The 22,218-nt window shown below is 46.0% G+C and overlaps 1 long non-coding RNA gene across 1 annotated transcript; it reads right to left on the reverse strand.

The window, feature by feature from the left end:
- Nucleotides 1–1,687: 1,687 nt before the first annotated feature.
- Nucleotides 1,688–21,173, reverse strand: LOC132001800 (uncharacterized). The gene is made up of 4 exons (XR_009399678.1): nucleotides 21,046–21,173; nucleotides 20,869–20,951; nucleotides 4,730–4,915; nucleotides 1,688–2,821 (listed from the first exon to the last, which is right to left on the reverse strand). It is a non-coding gene; the product is annotated as an uncharacterized LOC132001800 (long non-coding RNA).
- Nucleotides 21,174–22,218: the final 1,045 nt, after the last annotated feature.

A 22,218-nucleotide genomic window follows, 5' to 3' on the forward strand; every position in this document is an offset into this window, starting at 1 on the left:
TGGTGTGGACAAGTTTCCTAGAAGAAACTAGTGACAAGCCCTCAGGTACTACGAGAAAGCAGCTGGTGCTAGGCACTTCTGTCTTGTTACTTCAGGTGTCCTCACAACAATGGTTGTGAGCAGAGATGTTTATTGACTCCATTTTGCAGAGGTGGGACAGAACTCAAGACTAAGCCACTGATGACAGAGTCTCTGCGCTCACTTCCGGTATAAAACATGGAGGCCCCAGAAATGCTTCCCTGTGGGAAACAGAAGGACCACCCCCCACACACACATCGTGAGGTTCAGAGCTTTTGCCAGCATCCCCTCGGCTTGGGTGTTGGTACTCTTCCTGGCCTCATCATCCTTTTAACTTGATCCATAGCTAAGCCAGAGAGACCAGTTGGTATCTAGAAGGAGCACGGTTTTAATAAAAATCTGCCAAGTATTCTGGAAGCCGGGACACATCACCAGAACCCCCATCAAAAAGAAAGGAGCAGGCAACTCCCCCTACCCAGCCTCGTCTAGCACAGGCCTCCCTGTTACACTTTCTCAAAGTTCCATTGCATTTACCTGTAGCTCGGAGAATTATACACAGTGGGAGCATGGAGGCTGTGGAGTTTATAAGGGCAAGAATTATGTCTAAGGTGCTGATCACCATGCCCTCAGTGCTGAAAGAACAGATGATTAAGAAGCCTGTTTTACAGGGCAGCGCTGTGTGTCCAGCATGAATTGCAACAGGAAGAACAGCTGAGACAGGTCATGTGGGTTCACACTGATGTAACTGCTGGCCAGTATTTGTTAAGCCATTAACAGTGAAAAGGAGACTAAGGTGAATTTTGCTTACAAACTCATAGCAGAGCAAAAGTTTCACCCTCGAGGACCTGAGGTCAAGTCCCACTGCTGCCCCATCTCCCACTACATGACGTGGGGAGGTGTCATGCCCTTCCTGGGATGAGAGGAGGTGGGGTCAGTAGATTTCACAACTTGCTTCCAAGTCTGTTATACACATTTCCCACTGGCTAATTCCTTTAGCTCCAATGTCTAAGGATGCTTCAAAGAGAGCTGAAATTATGTCCTAAATATTAGAATATTAGAGGCACTACTTAGGGTAAAACACATGTTGACCAACCCCCTCCCCACTTCAGAAGGGTGCAAAGATTTAGGGCATCGGTAATTCAAAAGGAAAGAGAGGCCCCATCTATTAGGATTAGGGTTTTTAATGTGACCAGAGGGATTCTCAAGTTCTCTCTCTCCCATGCTCTCCTTCTCTTCCTTATATACACACATTCCCCCACACCAAGTTAATCCTACCTCCCACGGGGACAAAAAAAAAGAAGATGAGAGATAGGAGATGGAACTGGCATTAGCATCCTATCTACTCCCCCTTCTCTAGGTTATTCTTGTTTAAAGCCTAGTTCAACCAAGCACAAAACATCGCCTCATCAAAATCGCCCATGGTGGGGAATCACATCTGTTCAAATGCATATTTCTAGGCCCCATGCAGATCTCCACTGGCCCTCTTCCCACTGCTTATGCTTACTAACTTCTGAGACTCACTGCATAAATGTATAGTCCACTTTGGGGACGATTCAAATGTGCCACTTTATACACATACACACACACACACACACACACACATTTATATTTACATTTATTTATAATGTTTATTTATTTCTAGAGTGAGACCTTGAAGTATATGAAATCACCAACATTTAACCATTTTTGACCTTCAAAAGTAGCAATTTCATGTGATTCAACTTGAACCACTGGCAGATGTGATTCAGACCTCAGCAACCTTCCATTTTAAAGCAAAGGACAAAGGCTCTTCGGGGCTCCACATCTTGCTGAAGGACATGTTATCAGTGGGAGGCAGAGGAAGATTCAAACACAGGTTCATCTGTGTCCACCCACGTCCAGCCCTGTGTCCCTGAATTTGGCGACACCACCCCTCAGGACAACTGAAACACGAGACCGATGTGCACTGCTTTGGCCCCAGTGTCTGAGGCTGGCGCCACCTCTGGCTCAAAACAGGCTGTGAGTTGGTCCCTCAAGGCCTGGGCTGTGTGTGCAAGTTTTCAGAAAGCTTTGTTTCTCGTCAAGGACTAAACTGATGTTTTTCCTGGAATGGCTTCTGGAAGGGAGCATGATTGCCGATTAAATATGAAGTGGTTTGAAACCTCAGTGTCTCTCTGGATAACGTAATGTATACTTCTGACAACCAGGAAGGGGTGCCAAGGGGCTGTCTCCTCAGGGTTATTTACGTGTCCGGGTCTCCAACACCCCCTCTGGAAAGCTGCTGCCATGACCCTCTTTGGGTCTGACGCCCCCTGAGGGATTCGTGTCCTGAAGTGGCCTGAGAGCTGTCTCCAAAGCCATCAGCTCTGCTGGCTGAACCCTCCGGGCCTGCTGAGAGCTGGCTGCAGAGCTCTGTGCCCAGAGGAGGAGGCAGAGACACACAGACATACAGGGTCTCACCATCTTAGTCTGAGGTTGAGAGACCCACACCCATGATGCTCCGGACAGAATCCTGGAGGCGGGTGGAAGGAAAAAGAGCAGCTTTGTCTAAAAGGGCCTTCTATGTTATATCGATCATCTCTTTCAATTCTCCAAAGAACCCTCAATATGGTTATTCCTGTCACCATTTCATAAATAAGAAAAACTAAAACCCAGGAAAATGAATACTCTTCCCAAGTACACAGAGGATTTAACCGAGGACTAATTCCAAAGTCCCTGTTCACTTCAGGAAGGAAGGGGCAGGTAAGGGAGAAGGAGATTAGTCTTCTGCCATGCAATGCCCTGGATAACTTCCTCTCCATTATCTTCTTTATTCCTACCATTCCTATGAGGAAAACATAATTAAGCCCATTTCACAGGTAAGAAGAGTTTAGAGTTTAAGAATACTGTAGTGTTTGCCCAAGGTTACACATGCAATAAAAGTTAGAACCAGGCTACAGTCAAGGCTAGTCCTCATTTTCCGCTCCCTTGCACTGGCTCACTGACGATGAGTCCCCAAATCTGGATCTCTTCCTAACCCTACCTCTAACCAGTGTGTAATCAGAGGCAAATCTCTCACTAATTTCAACCTCAGTTTCCCCTTCTGAATAATGAAAAGGCAGCAAGAGTCTCTCCGGTTTGTAAATATGAAACAAAAGAGGCCCATCAGAATAGTCTCTACATGTCAAAGAGACAACTTGGCTCCTGGCTGGGTTAGAAATAAATACTGTTTAAGTAGCTGGTCCTTGAGCTGACTTTGTATAGGGAAAATATCTCAGAAGACACCAAAAGCATTTATGTTGGTCACTAGGGAGAGGCTGGCAGGGGGACTGGGATGTAGGAGTGTTTGGGAGAAGCAAGAAGCTTCAAGAAACCCTTGGAAAGTCCCACAAACAGCTCATGCAGCCACCAAGGCACTCAGCCACAACAAGAAAAGTGTAGGTGATCTGGGGCTTGTGCAATGTGATTCTAGGGTTGCTGAGAAACGAGGTGATATTTTCTCCATACGTGCCTGTAGTAAATGTACTACCAGGTCATCACCCCCAATTTTCAAGCCCCCGACATCGACAGGAGTCAGGGCATGCAAACATTCAGTCCTGGGCCACCAATCACAGGACAGTCAATGAGAGACCCAGAAAATGGAAAAAAAAAAAAAAAAACCTCATTTGTTGCAAACAAATGAGTACCAGGACCATAGTCAATAAAAGTAACAAATACAGTATTTTTTTTTTGTTTTACCTAATAGAAGTAATAGCAATAAAAAGGAAACTAAAGTCAAATGAGAACAGTAACTGTGACCATTTCCAGAGCTCTTCCTTTGCTCTACATACCAGTCCCTTTCCATATACTATATTTGTTAACTCTTACTACACCTTCATAAAAAATACTTACTATGGCCACTTCACCATTTTGGCCCCTCGAGGCTCAGAGAGGTTGAGTAATTTATATGAAATCAAACAGCAGGTAGCTGGTAGATTGGGAACGTGAACCTGTGTCTGTGACTGAATGCTCCCACTACCCTCCACTGAACCATGAGGCCTCCTAGAAGAATGTCATTAAGTTAATAAGTCACTTTCCCTTATTAACTGTGCCACCTAGGTTAAGGTATTGAACCTCTCCAAATCTCAGTTTCCTTCTCTATAAAATGGAGTTGTGTGGGGACCAAGAACATTATAATTGGTTCACATACTTGGCCAGTCATTCCACAACAAGCTGTGGGGCTCCCCCTGTATATGGGGCACTGAACTGGGTTGTTCAGTGGAGCTGGAGCTGAAGGGAGCTGAAGGAGCGTCTCTGCTGACAAGGACAAAGGACCCCAATGCAACTAGCCCACGGCAACATGCAAAGCATTATTAGGGCACTGACTGCGCACCCAGCAGCACCAGATAAATGTTCAGGGTTCTTAGAAACCTCACATAAATTATTATTATTGCTGGTCACTGGAACATTAGAGGCTCATTTCCCTTCTGAGTCTCCCTTCCTGGGCTCTCCCTTCAGATCCCACATTCCTCAGATGGACACTTGGGCCAACAGAATTTGTAAATGCGGCTGGTTGCAGAACTTGCAACACAATGGACTTTTTTTTTTTTTTTTTTAACCCTCCAGGAGCTGATAACTTGGAAAATCCCAAAGGTGACTCAGAGACTTTCAGGAAAAGTGACCATGGCTGAGGCCACTAAAGCCCCTGGACTCTACCCTCCCCACAGCTGCCCCTTTCCTGGGGCAGACCTGGCCTAAGCTGCAGCCTACATACCTTCTCATGCCCTGTGGCAGTTGAGGGAGAGGGCACCCAGTGGGGTCTCCGCATCCAGGTTCTACTTGCTCCTCAGCTCTGTGTCAGTTGTGGGTCCCTGGGCAAGTCCCTCCAAGGTCAGCGTCCTCTTCTATAAAGTGGATACAGAACTGCTACCCTCTTTTCCTCCTAAGGCTGCTGTAAAAACTCAAGGGGAAAGTACAGTATTATGCAATGATTTACCTGTAAGAAAGAATCCATTTATTCTCCATTTGCTGAGCATACACTTTGTGTCACAAGCTGACCACAATACCTAATATTTATTGGGTACTAATTCCATATATCAAATTAGTTAATAATTCTACATTGAATTTCATATATTAAATGTGATAACATATGTTCTTAAAAAGCTTAATTTTACCTATATTAACTAATTTAATTCTCATAATAAGCCTGTAGGCAGACAGTTTCTGTATACCCATGTTACAGAGGGGGTAGCTGTTCACAGAGAGGTTAAGTGACCTGCTTAAGGCCACAGAGACACAGCAGTGGAGTGAAGAGCTGGACTACAAACCCAAGCAGGATAGTTCCAGAGTTGTGCCCCTAACCTTTATACACCTCCCTCTCCAGGGGCAAGATGTGGTTTCTGCCTTCAGGAACTTCATGGCCCAGCAGGAAAGAGAGACAAGTAAGGAGACAATGACAGTATGATTCAGCTGTGGTGGGAGGCATACCAAGGGATCCTGGAGCCAAAGGAGGGGTTCTGACCAAGCCTGGGGATATCAAGGAAGGCTTCTTGGAGGAAGTGGATATGGAGTAACAAAGCAGGAAAACCCTGGGGTGAGAAGGAGACTGGTGCATGGAACACCGGAGGGAGCTGCAGAAGATAGACTGGGATGGATCACACAGGGCCTCAGAAGCCCTATGTGTCAGATAAGGTCCCTTCAGGAGGGAGGTGACATGCTCACCCACAGGATTTCAGAAAAGCTTAAGAAAGGAACTTCGCACAAAGTGTGGGCAGGATAAGAAAAATAATCATGGATGCTGTGGTGCTCAAGGCTAACAAATATCACCACCTGCAGCCTAAGGGGACAAGAGGAAGGAGGGGGATGGGGATGTGATAGAAGCTATGGCCTTTGGTAGAGGGGTGCAGTCCTCCGTGGGAACCTGGCAGGAGGGAAGTGGGAGGTAAACCGCTCTAACCGCTCCCCCTCCCTTCCTCCCACCTCTTGGAACTTCATTGGTTGAAGCCAACTGGAAACACTCACACCAGTGGGCCTGTTGGCACACTCAGTATGGGTCAAGGTCCTGAGGCCCAGAGGATGGCAGACATGCAGGGGCTAATCCAAAAACATCCTTGTCCAGGCTTTGGTATTTATCCTGAGGGTGGTGGGGAGCCACTGTAGTGACACTGTCACTGCACTAAGTGGAGCGTCATTCTAGAAGAATGGATCACAGTGTGAAGAACTGGAGGCAGGAAGGCCCTTGACAGGGTGTGGCAGATGTCCCCATGGGAGGGGTGTAGGCCTGGACCCCAGCAATGGTGTTTAGGGTAATGAGATTCCAACAGGTCATTAGGTAAAGCCTTCCCAAACCTCAGAAAACTTCACACCTTTCCTCTTCCTCCACCCTTACACTCACCTCTTACAGACCCCCACAAGCACTAATCCATATGCCCTTATGCTATCACCAGCTGCATCCTCTGTTCCTCTGACTCAGATCAAACTCACACTTGTCAGCCATCTCCAGAACAGCTGACACTGTGCCACTGAGGGGCTTCATTCAGACCCTCCACAGATTCTTAGTCTGGGCACTATGCTTTCTTCTTACAGATGAGCAACATGAATGTCAGACGAATCCAGGGACTTGGTCAAGGTTCCCACAGCAAGTAAGGGTCACAGCCAGGACTAGAAGCCAAGCCTTCCTGCGCCATCCCACTGGGGTCCCTCCTGCCCTGACTGTACAGGGTAGACCGCCTCCTCTTCCCCTCTGTTCTCTTGCTGTCTCCTTTTCACTGCCGTAAGACCTCTGATTCTTATACCTGGACACCCTGGGGTTTCCCTGGTGAGAGACATCCTCCCCTCTGCAGTCCTAAAGAGACAGATCTGGGGATAAAGTCATCTTCCCACCAGCACAGGGAGCCTGGTGCGCTGCCGGGGCCCCACAGGACTGCAGTCCCAGCAGTGACACGTCATCTCCACCTACCCTCTAAAACAGAGGGCATTGCCTGCTGTGGGCTGGGTGATAATCACAGTAACTGTTTTACTTGTAGGGCATTTCCTTCACTTCCTGCCAGGCACTATTTTAAGTGCTTTACATTTCACCATCACAAGACCCCATGTGATATGTACTATGCATATTCCCATTTTATAGGTAAGAAAATAGAGGTGCCGATGGTTTAAACAAATTACCTAAGAACACAAAGACAGTGAGCAGCAAGTCTGGATCAGAACTGAGGCAAGGCGGTTCCAGAATCTGCTCACTTAATCTCCCCATATGTTTTCCGTCTGAGCTGGAAAGCCCCAAAGTACATCCAATACCACCCACCCCTCATTTTGCAAACGAAGACACTGAGGCCTAGAAAGTGGGAGTAGCTTGTCCCGGTCCACGGCACAGTGTGGACTAGAATTCTGACTCCCAGTCCAGTACCCCCCCACCAACCTCTGTCACTACACCTCCTCCAGTCTTCCACGGAACTCCTTTCCTGACTGGAAACAGGCTGGGTTTCTCGCTAAACAGCTCGATTATGCTGGGGTGAGCACTCCACTCCAGGAAGCCAGTTTACGGGACATTAAAGTCCCTTACTAATGACCTATGTTCCTCACATTCAAACTGGAGCTTGGCCAGGTGCTCTAGGCAACCTCTTGTAGGAGTTGTGAAGTTTTGGCTGGGGAATAACCAAAGTCAGATATTTCCAGAGACAGGAAAACCCCTAGGGTCCCATTCCTCAGCTCCTCCAAAGCCCACAAAGAGGTTATTCTGAAACCAATGGAAGATATTTTCTTTTCCCTCTGAGATTCTCACGAATGATACCTGGTTAGCCCAGGCTCCCAAGACCAGCTAGTTACTCTCACCCTGTACTTATTCTATAGATAACTGCTATGGGCTTTTGGACAGGAGATGTCTTTATCCAAACCCCATAGTGAACCAATGGGGAAACTGAGACCAGAAAGGAGACTGAGCCAGCTCCAAGTCACACAGTGGGGCCAACAATAGCCAGAAGCAGACTGGAAACCCGACCTGTTCACTCAGAATCCAACTTTCCATCACACCCTGTAGGATCACACCACTTTGCCCAGAGTAAATATTCACCAAAAGCATCTTACGTTATTCTTAAAATCCTCAACGGTTGTAGGTATCTTCTCAAAAACATTTCTGTAGAAATAAAGAAAAAAATTGCTCAGGAAATAACTTGTCTCCCTCATCCCTTACCTAATCTGTTTACTCAGGATGACTGGGCCAGTTACCAAGCTGTCCCCTTCCTTCCCCTGGGGGGCTTGAAGGAGGTGAATTTAGGACATATCAGTGAGTTTAATGAACTAATGTTTGTGAGTCTTCAGCTTATACAATGTTTTCATTTTCCAACAACTTGTGAGGTAAACACAAGCCTCTTGTAAGAGACAATATGGTCTGCTGTGTCTCTACCGGGCATCGGCGTGAGACAAACCAAGGGCTGGATCCCAGTCCCTACACACACAAACTGTAGGAGCTCAGCTCACTTATTTATCTTCTCTAAGCCTCTATTTTCCTCATTTATTAAATGGACATCACACCTGCCTCACAGATTTGTTGGGGAGACTGAATGAGATAAAGTGCTTAGCATACTACAGCACTCAGGGGATGTTAACAATGATTATCCTTGCATCCTCTGTGGCCAGGAACCACATTACCAAAAAGGTAGTTAACCCTGGGTTTTGATGACGCAAAACAGGCAGCAAATAGAAAAGAGCATCAGAAGGCTTTGACAGATTCCAGTCACAGTGAGAACTGGATATACTCAGGATTGGCACATCACTCTGGTTTATCTAATCAGAGTGGATACAGGTTTTGTGAGGGAGCTTCTGGGAAGAGGCACTATGTTTTTTCTGTTTGATGTGAACATGGAGAATGCAGGTGTAGAGGTGCTGGCTGCCATGTTAGCACTATGTGGAAACTGGGAATGAAGCCAGCAGGGAGAGAAAAGCCCAGGAAGGGAAGACACATGGGGTCCCAATGTCATCTTCTGAGTCCTTCCTATAGCAAGCTCTCCCCCAAGGGATTGAAAGTGTATGAACCAAGGCATTATTTTGGGGTACGGGAGAATGTCTATCACTTATAAGTGAGAAAACCCGACAGATTCATCCACTGGCTCCCAGCATTGGTGAAAGATCAAGTGAGCCCCTGGCCTGTTGAGAGGAAAGTGCTGGAGGATACCACTGGAGCGAGACACATAGGCACTTCAGGGAACCATGGAAAAGCTTGACTCCTTCCACTGGATAGTGAAGACGTGCTTTTGATGCTATTCTTTGTGCCTTGCCTTGTATGAAAAATTCACCAAAATTTTTTTCTTTAATTCTATTTAAAGAAGCATAACTCAGAATAACTTTCTAGAGATAATTTGGCAAGACATACCAATTACAATGCACCAATTTATCAATTTCATTAACTAAATTGCCAACTGGAGATGCACAAACATTTTAGCTCTAAAATTCCTCTTCTTATCTTAAGAAAATACTCAAATGTGTACAAAGATTTATGTTTCACACTGTTTATCATGTTCAAAAATTGAAGCAAGAGCTTATGATATTTATCAATAAGGAACTGAGTAAATTATGGTAAATCCTTAAAAGGGAATATTTACTTAGTCATGAAAAAGAGTAGAGTAGATTTTTCAATGTACTGACAAGGGAAAATACCTATAATATAAAGTTAAGTGTAAAGGGTAGGAGAGAACTGTGCATCATTTAGAAATTGCAGAAGACCTCATCACGGTAGCTTGAAATCAGAGGAAATAATTCCCCAATGTGAAAGAGAACCGGCAGAAGGATAGTCTGAAGTGGTATGGCACTCCTTTAAGTTGTCAATGACTCAGACACTTTCTTGTGATCTCCAATGTGTGGCTCCCATCCTCAGGGTCCCCTTGTGGCCTAAGATGACTGCTGGAACTCTACTTTTACATCTGTTTTGTAGGCCAGAAGGAGGCAGGGAAAGAGCTAAAAAACCACACCTCCTACCTGAATTAGCCTTTTTTAAGCAATCTTACTGGTGTTGCACCATCTGTCTGCTTCTCTGCTACTGGGCAGAAATTAGTCACAGGCACACAGCTGGCTGGAATGGAGACTGGGAAATGTAGTTTTTATTCCAGGTGGCAACGTGCTCAGCTAAAAATCAAGACTCTGGGCACCTGGGTGGCTCAAGTCAGTTAAGTGTCTGCCTTTGGCTCAAGTCATGATCCCAGAGTCGTAAGTCCTACATCAGGCTCCCTGCTCAGCAGGGAGTCTGCTTCTCCCTCTGCCCCTCCACCATTCTTGCTTGTGTCCTTGTTCTCTCTCTCACACAAAATTAATAAATAAAATCTTTAAAAATAAATAAAAAGTAAAAATCAAGATTCTGCTCTAAGGGGTGTGTGTGTGTCTACATGTGTATAGAATGCAACATATATGTTTATCTGAATTAAGTCTAAAAGCACATACATAAAACAAAAAATGGTTATGTCTAGGAAGTCAAACTGGAGAGTATCCTTTCACTTTCTACTTCATATCATCCTGAATTAATAAATTATTTTTTCAACCAACTTATTTTTAGAATCAAAAAAAAAACATAAACATCCCTCAATATTGGGGAAAAAAGAGGTATTGGTGTTATGATATGAACTTCAGAGTGCACTATGTGATTAGCAAGAATATCTCAGGCCAGGATTTGAGTATATATGTTTATATTCATGCCATTATTAACCATTCTCAGAGACTTCAGCACATCATATGCCTGAATAAGGGAAAGGCCAAGCACTGTAGACATGAAAATCTCTTTTCTGATCTAAAGAAATTAGAATCTACTGGTATACTCGTACCGTGACTAAATAAGGGCTTTTGTTAACAAACATTTCATCTCCCCATCAGATTCACGCAGTGAACATTAGTTGAGTACCTAGCAGGGGCCAGACAATTTAACAGGCTCTTTCAATCTTGTCTCCCCTCATCCTTCACAAAAACTCTGTTGGACAGATACTACTGTCCCATTTTATAGATGAGGAAACCAAGCCTGAGAGAGATGACTTGGTCATATGTAGCTCAACACTAGGTCTATCTGGCATTGTAGCATTCCTTTTTATACTCCCTGGGGGGTTCCTCAGAGCTAAATCAGCCCCAGCCCCTCCCCTAGAGACCCATGGATGACAAAGGACAAGTAATCCTCACTGAACTCCCTGTCTCTTACCTTAGGAGCCTGAGAGCGTGAGGCTTTCTAAAATTAGGCTTATCGCTTCCTTCCCTTCCTCCAGCCAGTTTTAAATATAGGCTCTCCTATCCATCTTCCTTATTCACCAATGTTTCCTCTGAACTTCACGGACCATCAGACCAGCAGTATTTTTCCTACTGACCTCTTAACTTCCTCCAGTGGTCTGGCTTGTTACTCATTTTGGACCCGATGTTCTGTGAACTGGTTAATGGTCTCCCTTACCTAGCTGTCTCAGAAAGAGCCTCCATGTATTAGTCACCCCTTAGGGACAGAACTGTCCATGTCCTGCAGCTAATTCCATGTTAACTTGAGTGAGTTTCCTGGAGGCAGCGGGCGTGGTAGACAGAGACTGGGCTTTGGGCCCAGAGATACTTGGGTTTGAATCTAGGCTGTTTGAGCTTTCTGAGTCTTGGTTCACTTTTCACTTATTTTTAAAATGCAAGCAGACAATATATCTTTTCTAAACTGCATATGAGGGCTGATTGAGATAAGTATTTGATCACCTGGCACCTGGACTTCTGTTGTTTCTGTTCCCTCCAGTTTTCTTAATGGAAAATGCCCCAAATTCTCACTTTCTAGCTACAGAATATTGACCTCAGTTATAATTATGCCAGTAATTTTATAGCCTAATAGTCAAAAGCACAAGCTCTAGGACACACTGCCTGAATGTGAAGCTCAGCTTCATCACCTGGTAGCTAGGTGGGTTTGGGCATTTACCTAAACCATTTAAACTTCAGTTTCCTCAACTACAAAATGAGTTTTATGACCACACCTACTTTATGAGGTTAAATCACTTAGAATAATGCCTCACCCATTTGTAAGCACTCAGTTTATGTAAGCTATTATTATCGTTGCCATGCACTGAGCTCTTGCTAAATGTCAGCCTCTGTGTTCCAGTCCCGTATACGTGCTCTCTTTCTTACAATGCCATGGGTCATATTATCCCCACCTCTGGGCTGTGGAAAGGAGACTCACAGCAGAAGGGTGACTTCCCTTAGATCCCACAGCTGGTGGGTGGCAGAGGCTGGGTTCATGTCGGGGCCCTTTTCCACTTTGCTATGAGTTTATCTCCTTTTGACTTCCAGCTCATTCTCCAAGGAGCCTCCATGGCTCCTTTGCAATTTCCTATCCTGATATCTCAGGGACATTTCCACATTAATCTTGGTTTCCTATGCTATTTATGTTCTGTTACCTTGCCATGTTATATCACAAGGCTTGATTAGTCAGAAATTGTGTCTCAGTGGTTATGACCTCGAAGGAAATGTTCCAGAACCCCCGCCAACCCGTCACTGATCTCAGTTCATGAAGGACAGGCTGTTTATCAGAGGGGCAGAAGGCAACCTATTGTGGAGATGTAAAGGAAAGATGACCGGGTTAGAGTGTCTCATATGAGATTTGGCCTTCAGGACCTGCTGACTAAGCAGGTGCCCATGTGGCCCTCTGTAAACAGGATGGTGCCAGCCCAAACTGCTGACACGAAGCTCTACTATCCTGTGAAGGGAGTCTTCCAGGAGCAGGGATGCTGGATACACTCACGCATCCACCTAAGGACCAGTAGAAACTAAGATCACAGAAGCTACTTCGGATTGAGTGTTTCCCACATACTAAGGAGGAGGTATGCATACCTCTTGGGTGTCAGCTCTGACCAGCTGCTGCCTTGCTCTTGAAGCTCCAAGAATCCCAAACAGGGATTTCCTCCCTCCAGGCTGCCTCCCTACCAGCCCCTCGGCAAGCTAATTCCTGCTTCTGTGCCTTTATCCAACCATTCCTTCATTCGACAAATGTATTTTGACTATTACATGCCTTTTGTGGGATGAATTGCATCCACCCAAAATTCACGTCTTGAATTCCTAACCCCCAATATCTCAGAATATGATCTTATTTGGAAATAGGGTCATTGCAGAAGCAATTCGTTAAGATGAGGTCACACTGAAATAGCATGGATGCCTCCTAATCTTATATGAATTGTATCCTTCTAAAAAGGGAAAATTTGGACCCAGACACTCTTGGGGTAATGACACACAAAGATGAAGGCAGGGAGCAGAGTATATATTTATAAGGAGAGGAACATGACAGATCGCCGGCAAATCACCAGAAACTGGGGAAAGACATGCAACCGCTTCTTCCTCACAGGTGTGGGAAGGAGCCAACCCTGACCATGGCTTAATCCGAGACTACTAGACTTCAAAAACAGGGGAAACTAAGCTTCCATTGTTTGAGCTGCGCAGTCTGTAGTCTCTCGTTATAGTGGTCCAAGCAGACCCGAGGCCACAGGGATACCATGCTAAATATGACACAGAAGGTCCCTGCCCATGGCGAGCTTACATTCTGACGCAGAGAACAGACTATAAATCCACAGAAAGACATTTCAGCTCATGACCATGTTGTTAAGGAAACTAAAGCAGGGTAAAGGGATAGACAGGGACCAAGGTGCTCAGAATGAACGGCTGTGAGGAGGGGACATTTTGAGCAGAAGCCTGAAGGAGGAGAAGGAGTGTGGCATGAGAAGAATAGGCAGCCCCTCTGCACAGTGGTCCGCCTCTCCCCTGCACCGCCCCCCACCCTCAAGCTGGCTGACTTGTCCTCCAAGTCTCAGTTCTGGTGCCATCTCCTCCAGAGACTCGGCTGACCCGCAGGCTAGGCCAGATGTGCTTCCCTCGGGGCTCCCATGTCCCACAAGGACAGGGCTCTCCCTGAATTCCCACACTGTTTCATAATTTGGGGGGGTATAGTGTGTGCCTTGAGAGTTGGTGTCCCTGTGCCCACACCGTACTTTCATGGAGAACAGAGCCACCCAAGTCTTACTCATTTCTGTATCTCTAGCATGTGGCACAGGAACTGTGTGGAACAGGTGTGCGATACAAGCTTGCTGGATGGATACATGGACAGAAGCAGAGCGACGCGGATTCATGTCATGCATCACTACAGCCTTACAAGATACTTACTACTACAGTCATGGAGCAGAGGAGCAAATCTGGGGGTCCCCAAGGAGGGAGCCTGCCTATTCTCACTCATGGCCCAAGCCGTGAAACAGCAGGCTGGGCAAAGTCACCAGGGAGGCTCAAGCTGCTTTGAGGGTGCACAGCCTTTTACAGATTCCACTGTGAGAGCTGCCTGTAACCCTCTGACCACTGAAAAGCATGCAAACAGGCTAACTGTCTTCATCGGACAGACAAGAAAATCTTGACTTGGGGAGATGTATGGGGTTACTAAGGGTCTCGCCGCTGGTGAATAAGGACTCCGGAGCCCCTGCTCCTTCCACTCCTGGTGCAGTCTCCACAACTCGCTGACCAGGAGAACCATATCTTACAGGCTCAGACGTAAGAGGACCTGCAGCTGCATCCAGTCCAACCTCCTACAGACAAGGAGAAGGGTGGGCTCCAGGCTGACCACCCTCACCTTAAGACCAGCCTCATTCCCTTCACTCCAAACAAATACCAGAGAAATGCTGCTCTGTTCCAAGACAGCAGGAAACACCTGCCCTTTAAAACAAAATAAAAGCAAAACAGTGAAAAAGGAAAACCATTATCTAGACAGAACCTTAAAATCCATTTTTCCCTGCACTTTATTCTTCAAAGCCCCTTTCTCTGGAAGACTCTGGCTTTCCTGGAGGATGGAGCTGGAGGAGATGCATCCACCAACCAAAGCAGCCCTCTCCATCACCCCTTTCATGAGAAACACATGGAGGTGGATTAGAGTAATAACCTCGGGGATGGCCAGAGCTCAAGAAGCTCCTGGCTCTCTGGCATGGATGGGGGTTCACCACATGTCCCAAATGGCCCAGCATTCCCAGCAGGAGATGGCAGAGAGCACAAGTCCCCATGTGGCCAGCAGCCTGGGGGTCAGTGAAGGTTACTAAGGCTTCTCCTCAGTCTGAAGATCACCAGGACTTCAATCCTTGCTGCCCACATTACAGAACAGCCCTCTGTTCTGTGTTGGGCCTCTGAGCCCACGTCAAAGACATGGCTTCCACCTGGAGAAGTTAAGATCAGATCCCAGAGCAGCAGTCGCCGCTGAGTCCCCATGTGAAAAGAATCTTTCACGCTTACAAAGCATTTTTGTGTACAATATCTCAAAACTGGCTAAGACTGAGGTCTCTTATCCCTGCAAGCTTACTTCCACTCCTGCGTTCTCAGGATACACCAGTATTCACCTACCATTGAGCTAGAAAGACAACTCAGCATCTTCACTTCATCTCTAGATTATTCTCATATTCAAACGATAAACAGAGGTGGTTGATTATACTTGAAAAATGTCTCCCCAGTATCCCTTCCACTCCACCCCTGGAGCACCTGCCCCAGGCTAGGTCTTACGCCTCTCTCGTGGCCTCCACACCACAGCAGCCCTCCTCCACCTGTCAACCCCACAGCAGCCCTCCTCCACCTGCCAACCCACCCTACCTGCTGGTCTGATCTTCCCGCACAGTTACCTTGTTCAAGTCAGTTCTCTGCTCTGACTGTTGAATCCCGCCCGATTTCCCTTGGGATACATCCAAACTCTTTATCAAGAAACACAAGGCCCCACAGAGGTCAGCTTCATCTCCTCCTTACCACTTCTGCCTTCCACTTTTTTCTCAGGCACCTGTGAGCTGCTTAAAGCCGCATCCCACCGTTTATCATCACCACTCACTTCCTCATGTTTTTCCCTTTCCCTGGGGCACATCTCCCCTCCCTCACAGCCTCCTATTCCGACTCATTCTTTGAGGCACAGCACAAGGATCATCCCCTTGAGGAACCCTTGCCAGGCCTTCCTCACCCCACTCCAGCCACCTGGCAACGGTAGGTGCCTTTTCCACACCACCTTCTAGAACCCAGGTAAGTCATCAGCCCACAGCCCTTTCTGGTTACGTGGTGCACCCGGAATGACAGTCAGCTACTCATGAGCCATTCTTCCCATCTGACTGAGCTCCTCAAGGGCCAGAGCTCTGTTATACCCATCTCTACACCACCCGCTAGTCACAGCCCTGGCAGAAAGTAAAAACTGTGTAGTGTTGAATGAATGAATCTTCAGTGGACTTGATGTAACTTATGAGTAGAAATGAGGAGTCTAGTGTAATTCCAAGTTGGAGCAGCTAGACCGTGATGATTTCTGCAAGCACAAGAAACAGAGGATGAGTGAAGAGTTAGGGAGCAGATGGCCACCTGCATCAGGTAGAGACTTCACCAGGCAGTGGGGTCTATGTATACGTCTGGAGTTCAGGAAAGCGTCTGGGGAGAGAGATCATGTGGGGAATCACTGCAATGGGAAATTCCCCAGAGGAAGGTCCAGAGCAGGACAAATAGTGGAGGAACACTGAGCAACACTGGCATTAAAAGGTGGGCAGAGAGAGAGACAACCCCATGCGAATGACGGAGGGGAGCAACCAGGGAGGCAGGAGCTGCTCCATCAGAGTGATGTCAACCAAACCAAAGGAGGAGTGCCTTTCCAGGAGAGTGACACAGTTTCCCAAAGCAACAGTCATGACCACACTTCTTCAGCAATGGGCAAGGCCCTTTATAATCTAGACTTTGCCTAGATTTCCCATCTCATCCCCTCATACCATAGATCCCAATTTGCCTGTATGGTTTAGAATTTCCTGACTATGCTCTACCATTTCACCCTCCCATACATTTGCTCAGTCATTCCTTCTGCCTATGAGGTCCATGTCCACCCACTCTGAAATCATCATCAATCAAATGCTATCTTGAGCTTTTCCTCCTGTAAAGCCTTCTTAGCCTGTGCCCTGCCAACAGAGTGAGCTGACCACTTACATCCTCCTGTAGGCCTGCACTCTTCCGTCAACCTGGCTCTCATAGATCACCTGTGGCACTGTATTTTTTTTTCCATGCTTGAGCTGTCTAGGACCACAGGCTGTCCTACATTATTTCTATAATGCCAAGACTAGACACATAGTCTAGCATAAAGTCAGAAGCCCATATATTTTTTTGAATGAGAAAGAATGAAGGACTTTTCACATCAACATCTCTCAGAGAACAAAGCAAGAGAACTGCAAAAACAAAAATCTGGTTAATTAGTTCTCCTTTGTTGGGATTTGGCTAACTGACATTTTCTTGGAAATGTCCGGGTTAAGTACATAGGATGCTTTAAGTGAATCCTGCCCTGGCCTATATGAGCTCCTGAACATAGTTGCAAATGAACTAATCTGGGTGGGAGGGAGCACCTTTGTGGGGTTATAGAGAAACATCCGTTTGTGCTGAGGCTGCCAAACTGCCTTTCCCTTGCCCCCAGTGCACTGAGGGTGTCTCATAAATGTTAAATAATCATAATGACCATGCTCAAGTGGTGTCAATGGTCATAAAACCTAGCTTTTATGGATGATTCCCTAGCCTCCTGGTGGGTGGTTAGAAATTGAGCAGGCCTGATGTCCAGAGGTCTCCATACAGGCTGCATCTGAGAGACCTGTAAGCTTGGGTGGCAGAAAGGGGATCCAATCACAAGCTAGGACGCCCAACCATTGATTGATTGAGGAAGGCCACCCACACAGAGCCTTCTGGAATCCATTGGTGAGTCATGGGCCAAAGGATTATGTCTTCAATATGGGCCATTGGACCTGATACCGAGGCATTTCCTGCTTACAGCTTAGGGGAGCTATCCTTAATGAGGGTGATGACCTGTAGGTCTAAGAAATAACCAGATGAGAGGAAAACCCTAGTCTCATTTACCCCTCATGGGACACGGCTTCCTAAGCTTTTTCTGATTGTATATTCTCCAGCAGACCTCAGTTTACATTCATTCATTCATGACATCATTATTTATCTGTTGTATTCATTCTTTCCATGGACATTAACTAAGTACCTGGGCTAGATGTTAGAAGTACAGAGATAAATAAGACATGGTTTCCACCCCTGTTGGGTCAACTGTAAGGAGATAAGAAGGACAACAATTTTCACATAATGTGTTCACTATATATAGCCATTGAGGTATGTACAAAGGGAAGAATGGTGATCAGAGAGCTGATGTTTGTAAAGGATTAACAGAGTACCACCAGGCAGGTAAAAGGGAGGAAGAGGGGATACCAGGTATCCAGAGGCTGTAGGAGGCATTTGAAACAATCAGATAAATAGAGTGAGAGCAGTAGCAAAATGGGGGTGATGACCAGGACCTCCACTTCCATAATTTCAGGGGCTACAACCATATCAGAACCTACAGTCATGTGGCACATTATCAGCCCCCCACACCCCTAGTTAGGAGACCTGGCTTCAATTCCTGGCTCTGCTTCTAACTAGCTGTATGGTGCTCTTAGACGGTGCTCTTCCTATTTCTCAGTCTCTTCAAGTGCAGAATAAAGAAGCTGGACTGGATAGCTTCCAAGTATCCTCCTCCCTCTAGAGTCCTCTATGAATCTACGAGTCTAAGCAGAGCTGAAATGATGTGGGGCTCAAAGCTTGTCCTTTAGGACTGAACGAGATATTGTTCTTGGAAATTAGACTTTAATCTTTGCCCAAGTCTTGATTTGTACATAGGCCGATTAAACATGGATGTGTAGATATTAGCACTCAAAGGGAAATTAAGGCTCACTTAACCCAAGTGGTTCCTTTTTGAGAACATGAGACTAAGGACCAGACAGAGCAAATGATTCACCCAAAGGTAAACAGCAAGTTGGATCAGGACCAAGACTCAGGTTAGGAGAGAAGTGTACTTTGCACCAAGCCAAGTAATTAACCAAGTTTAACCCTGATTCCTTCCAAAACTCTGTAATGGCAGAGCAGCCAGCTGACCAAAACTATAGATCTAGGATCACAGCACATCTTCACCTGGTATTTCTTTGAAATATGGGACTTCCAAACACTTTTCCTCAGAAGCGAATTTAATCCATGTATATATTCAAGTTACTTTAGACGTGACCAAAATATTTTAAAACTATCCATTCTGACACCCAAACAGAAACCCATGTGCAATCCAAGCTCCTCCCTCTCCCTTCTGTTGTCTCCTGCCAGATCCAAAACACATCCCTCTCCTTGTGCCACTGCAGATCTGTTCCAGAGCCACACCCTCAGCTCCCTGGGCTATTGCATTAGTGGGCTAACTGGTCTCCCACCCTGCAATGCATCTTCCTCTTTGCAGCCACCATGACTCTGGGGACACTCCCAGTTCTGGGCAAGCCAGGGACACTCCCACACCTGCCAGATAAAACCCAGACTCTGCAGCATGGCATACCACACCTTTTGGGATTCTGCCTCTCCCATGCCTCAAGGCACACGAGGATTACTAGTAGGTCTGCAGATATTCCATGCTCTCTCGGGTCTCCATACCCGAGACTGTTGTCTATGTCCAGAAGGTGCCCCCCTCCTCAAATCCAGCTGCCTCATACATCCCTCCTTTATTTGTCTGGTCCAGGTGCAAAATACCACAGACTGAGTGGTACAAAAAACAGACTTCTATTTTTTCACAGTTCTGAAGGCTAAAATCTATAATCAAGATGTAAACAAATTCAATTTACCATGAGAACCCTCTTCCTGCTTAGGGACAGCTGCTTTCTCTAGCGACTTTACACAGCATTTCCTCTGTGTGTGCATGGGAAGGGAGCTCCCCAGCAACTCTGTCTCTTCTTACAAGGACACCAATCCTATTGACTTGGGCCTTACCCTAATGAACCCCATTTAACCTCATTTAGCAATATATGAACTTAGGAAAGGAGAACAAATCTCAGGCCATAACACCTCTATGACAGTTCTTATCTCTATGAATTAGGATGATTTATTTTCATATCTGTCTCCTCTGGAAGTCTTTTGGAAACTCAGAATGGTCTCTGAATCCTTACATCAGTGAGGACCAGTCCAGGTTTTATAAGCCCAAGGACTGAGTCTTATAAGATGTGGTAGGCCCTCAGAAAAGGGTGAACAATTAGGTATGAATGAATTTAGAAAGGGCCCATGCAAGTGAGGGACCCTGGAGTTAAGCTCATAATACAAAGCCTCACCAGATGCTAAAAAGACCACAGGTTGGGCTGCATTACAACTTCTCCTTTCTTTGTGGGCAGATAAGTTCATTACCTGCACCTCAGTATTTCTGCATATCTAAAATGGGCTTGTAACAACTGCAGTGTGAGGTCTTTTTGAAAATGTAATTAGATAATCTGGAAGGATATTATATATTTATGTGTTCACTACCTGTGTTTCCAACTACAGGGTATGCTCTGTGAAAAAGGGGACTAGCCCTGATCATGTCCATGATGGTGCCCTGAAATGGCTAGATGTTCAACACTGCTGACAGAATAAAGGTAGTATTTGTTAGTCCCTGAAAGACTGGTGCCTGGTACCCATCAGTAAGTAACTTTTCCCACTGAAACTATTGCTGTTATTAGTGAATCTTAGTTAAATGAAAAAGGAAGAGAAAGAACATATACCAAGACTTGGAAGACAAAAATTACCGTATGCTAGACTCTGGGAAGCATTATAATTCAAAATTGCCTACTGCCCTAAAACACTTTTAAAGCAGAATAATAAAATATCTGGAAGGAAGAAAAGAAGGAAAAAAGGGCAGGGGGTGGGTAAGGAGGGGGAAAGATAAAGTGAGGATGCTGGGGGAGTGGTGGGGAGGAGAGAGAGAGAAAGAGAGAAAGATGGCAAAACAACACAGAAACCCCTCCAGACAGTGAGTAGAATCCAAACAGGAAAGCCCCAGAAACTGGACAGGTTTCTCTGGAGACTAAGAGTATGTTTATTCCTTGCGTAGCAGCTACCTCCATATGCACCAGGGAATAGAGGGTGCTGGTAGGTGCTTACCAGTGGGCTGAAGAAGCAGGGTCAGGAGCAGCCTCAGCAGACAGCCTCGAATCGTGCCAAGCCCAGTCTCTTGCAGCTTAGAGCTGAAAAGCCAATCCAACATTGCTCTGAACTCTTCACCCCAATCAATTAAGAGAAATCCCATCAAAAACCCCAAACAAATATGCCTGGCCTGACCTTGATGATTCAAGCTAAAGAGACATCGCTGCTCCTGGAAGAATCTGTCCTTCTTAAATAGCTCACACTCATGGTGGAGGAGTTCAGAGAGGCAGACTGAATCCCAGCACTCGAGAGCTGAAAGGGTCTTATAGCACAAAGCACATGTCCCGTCAATGCCACAGAACCTCCTCATTAGTGTTGTTAGGAGAAATTTCCTAAAGTGATCTGGCTTCCTACACAGACCATTTAATTCTCACACTTGACCGTGTCAGTAACTCTGACTCATGGTTCAAGAATAAGAGTATGGCCTTGGCTTCACAGACCTTGTTTCATTTCTCACTCCACTTCCGAGGCACCGTGTGAACTCAACCAAATATCTTTACCTTTCTTGACCTCCATTTTAATTTCACCCTCCGCAGGACGGATACTGGTATTTACCTTACATTCCTGTTGTCAAGATGAAGTAACGCATTTACTTAAAAGCAGGTATTTTTAGTGCTGAATAAAAGGTGATTTCCCACCTTATCTCTTCTTCCCCATTCCCTCCACTCCTTTCCAGCTTTGTTCCTAACAGGTACTGTGAAAGATGCAAGGTAGAGCACAGGGTATTTGCTCAGAGGAAGCTCAGCCCCAGTTGAGCTTCAGTTCCCGTGCCTATAAACCGTGAAGGTGGGGGCACGTGGGTGGCTCAGTGGGTTAAAGCCTCTGCCTTCAGCTCAGGTCGTGATCCCAGGGTCCTGGGATCAATCCCCACGTCAGGCTCTCTGCTCAGTGGGGAGCCTGCTTCCCTTCCTCTCTCTCTGCCTGCCTCTCTGCCTACTTGTGATCGCTGTCAAATAAATAAATAAATTTTTTAAAAATAAAAATAAAACGCGAAGGTGGGAAGACAAGGCCTCTCCAGACCCATGCTCCCTAACCAACTTCTGGGACACCACATGACTGTGTAACCAGGCTGTGGGCCAAGCTACAGGGATACACAGAAGTCCCTTTCCTGTCCTCTAGGAGCTCACAGAAGACTCTAACCAAAGACAAGGAAGAGAAAAAACCCACAGTAAGCATGATATTACATCAACACTGTGAAGAGCTCAGAAGTCATGGAGAAGGAGAGGAAATAGCTACATCAGGGGCCAGTGATGAGATGGTCAAGGGGGAAACCCAAGAAGAACTATAGTTCTCCTTGTCTGATTAAAA

This window comes from Mustela nigripes, chromosome 14, assembly GCF_022355385.1.
Source record: "Mustela nigripes isolate SB6536 chromosome 14, MUSNIG.SB6536, whole genome shotgun sequence".
In the NCBI taxonomy this organism is placed as follows: domain Eukaryota; kingdom Metazoa; phylum Chordata; class Mammalia; order Carnivora; family Mustelidae; genus Mustela; species Mustela nigripes.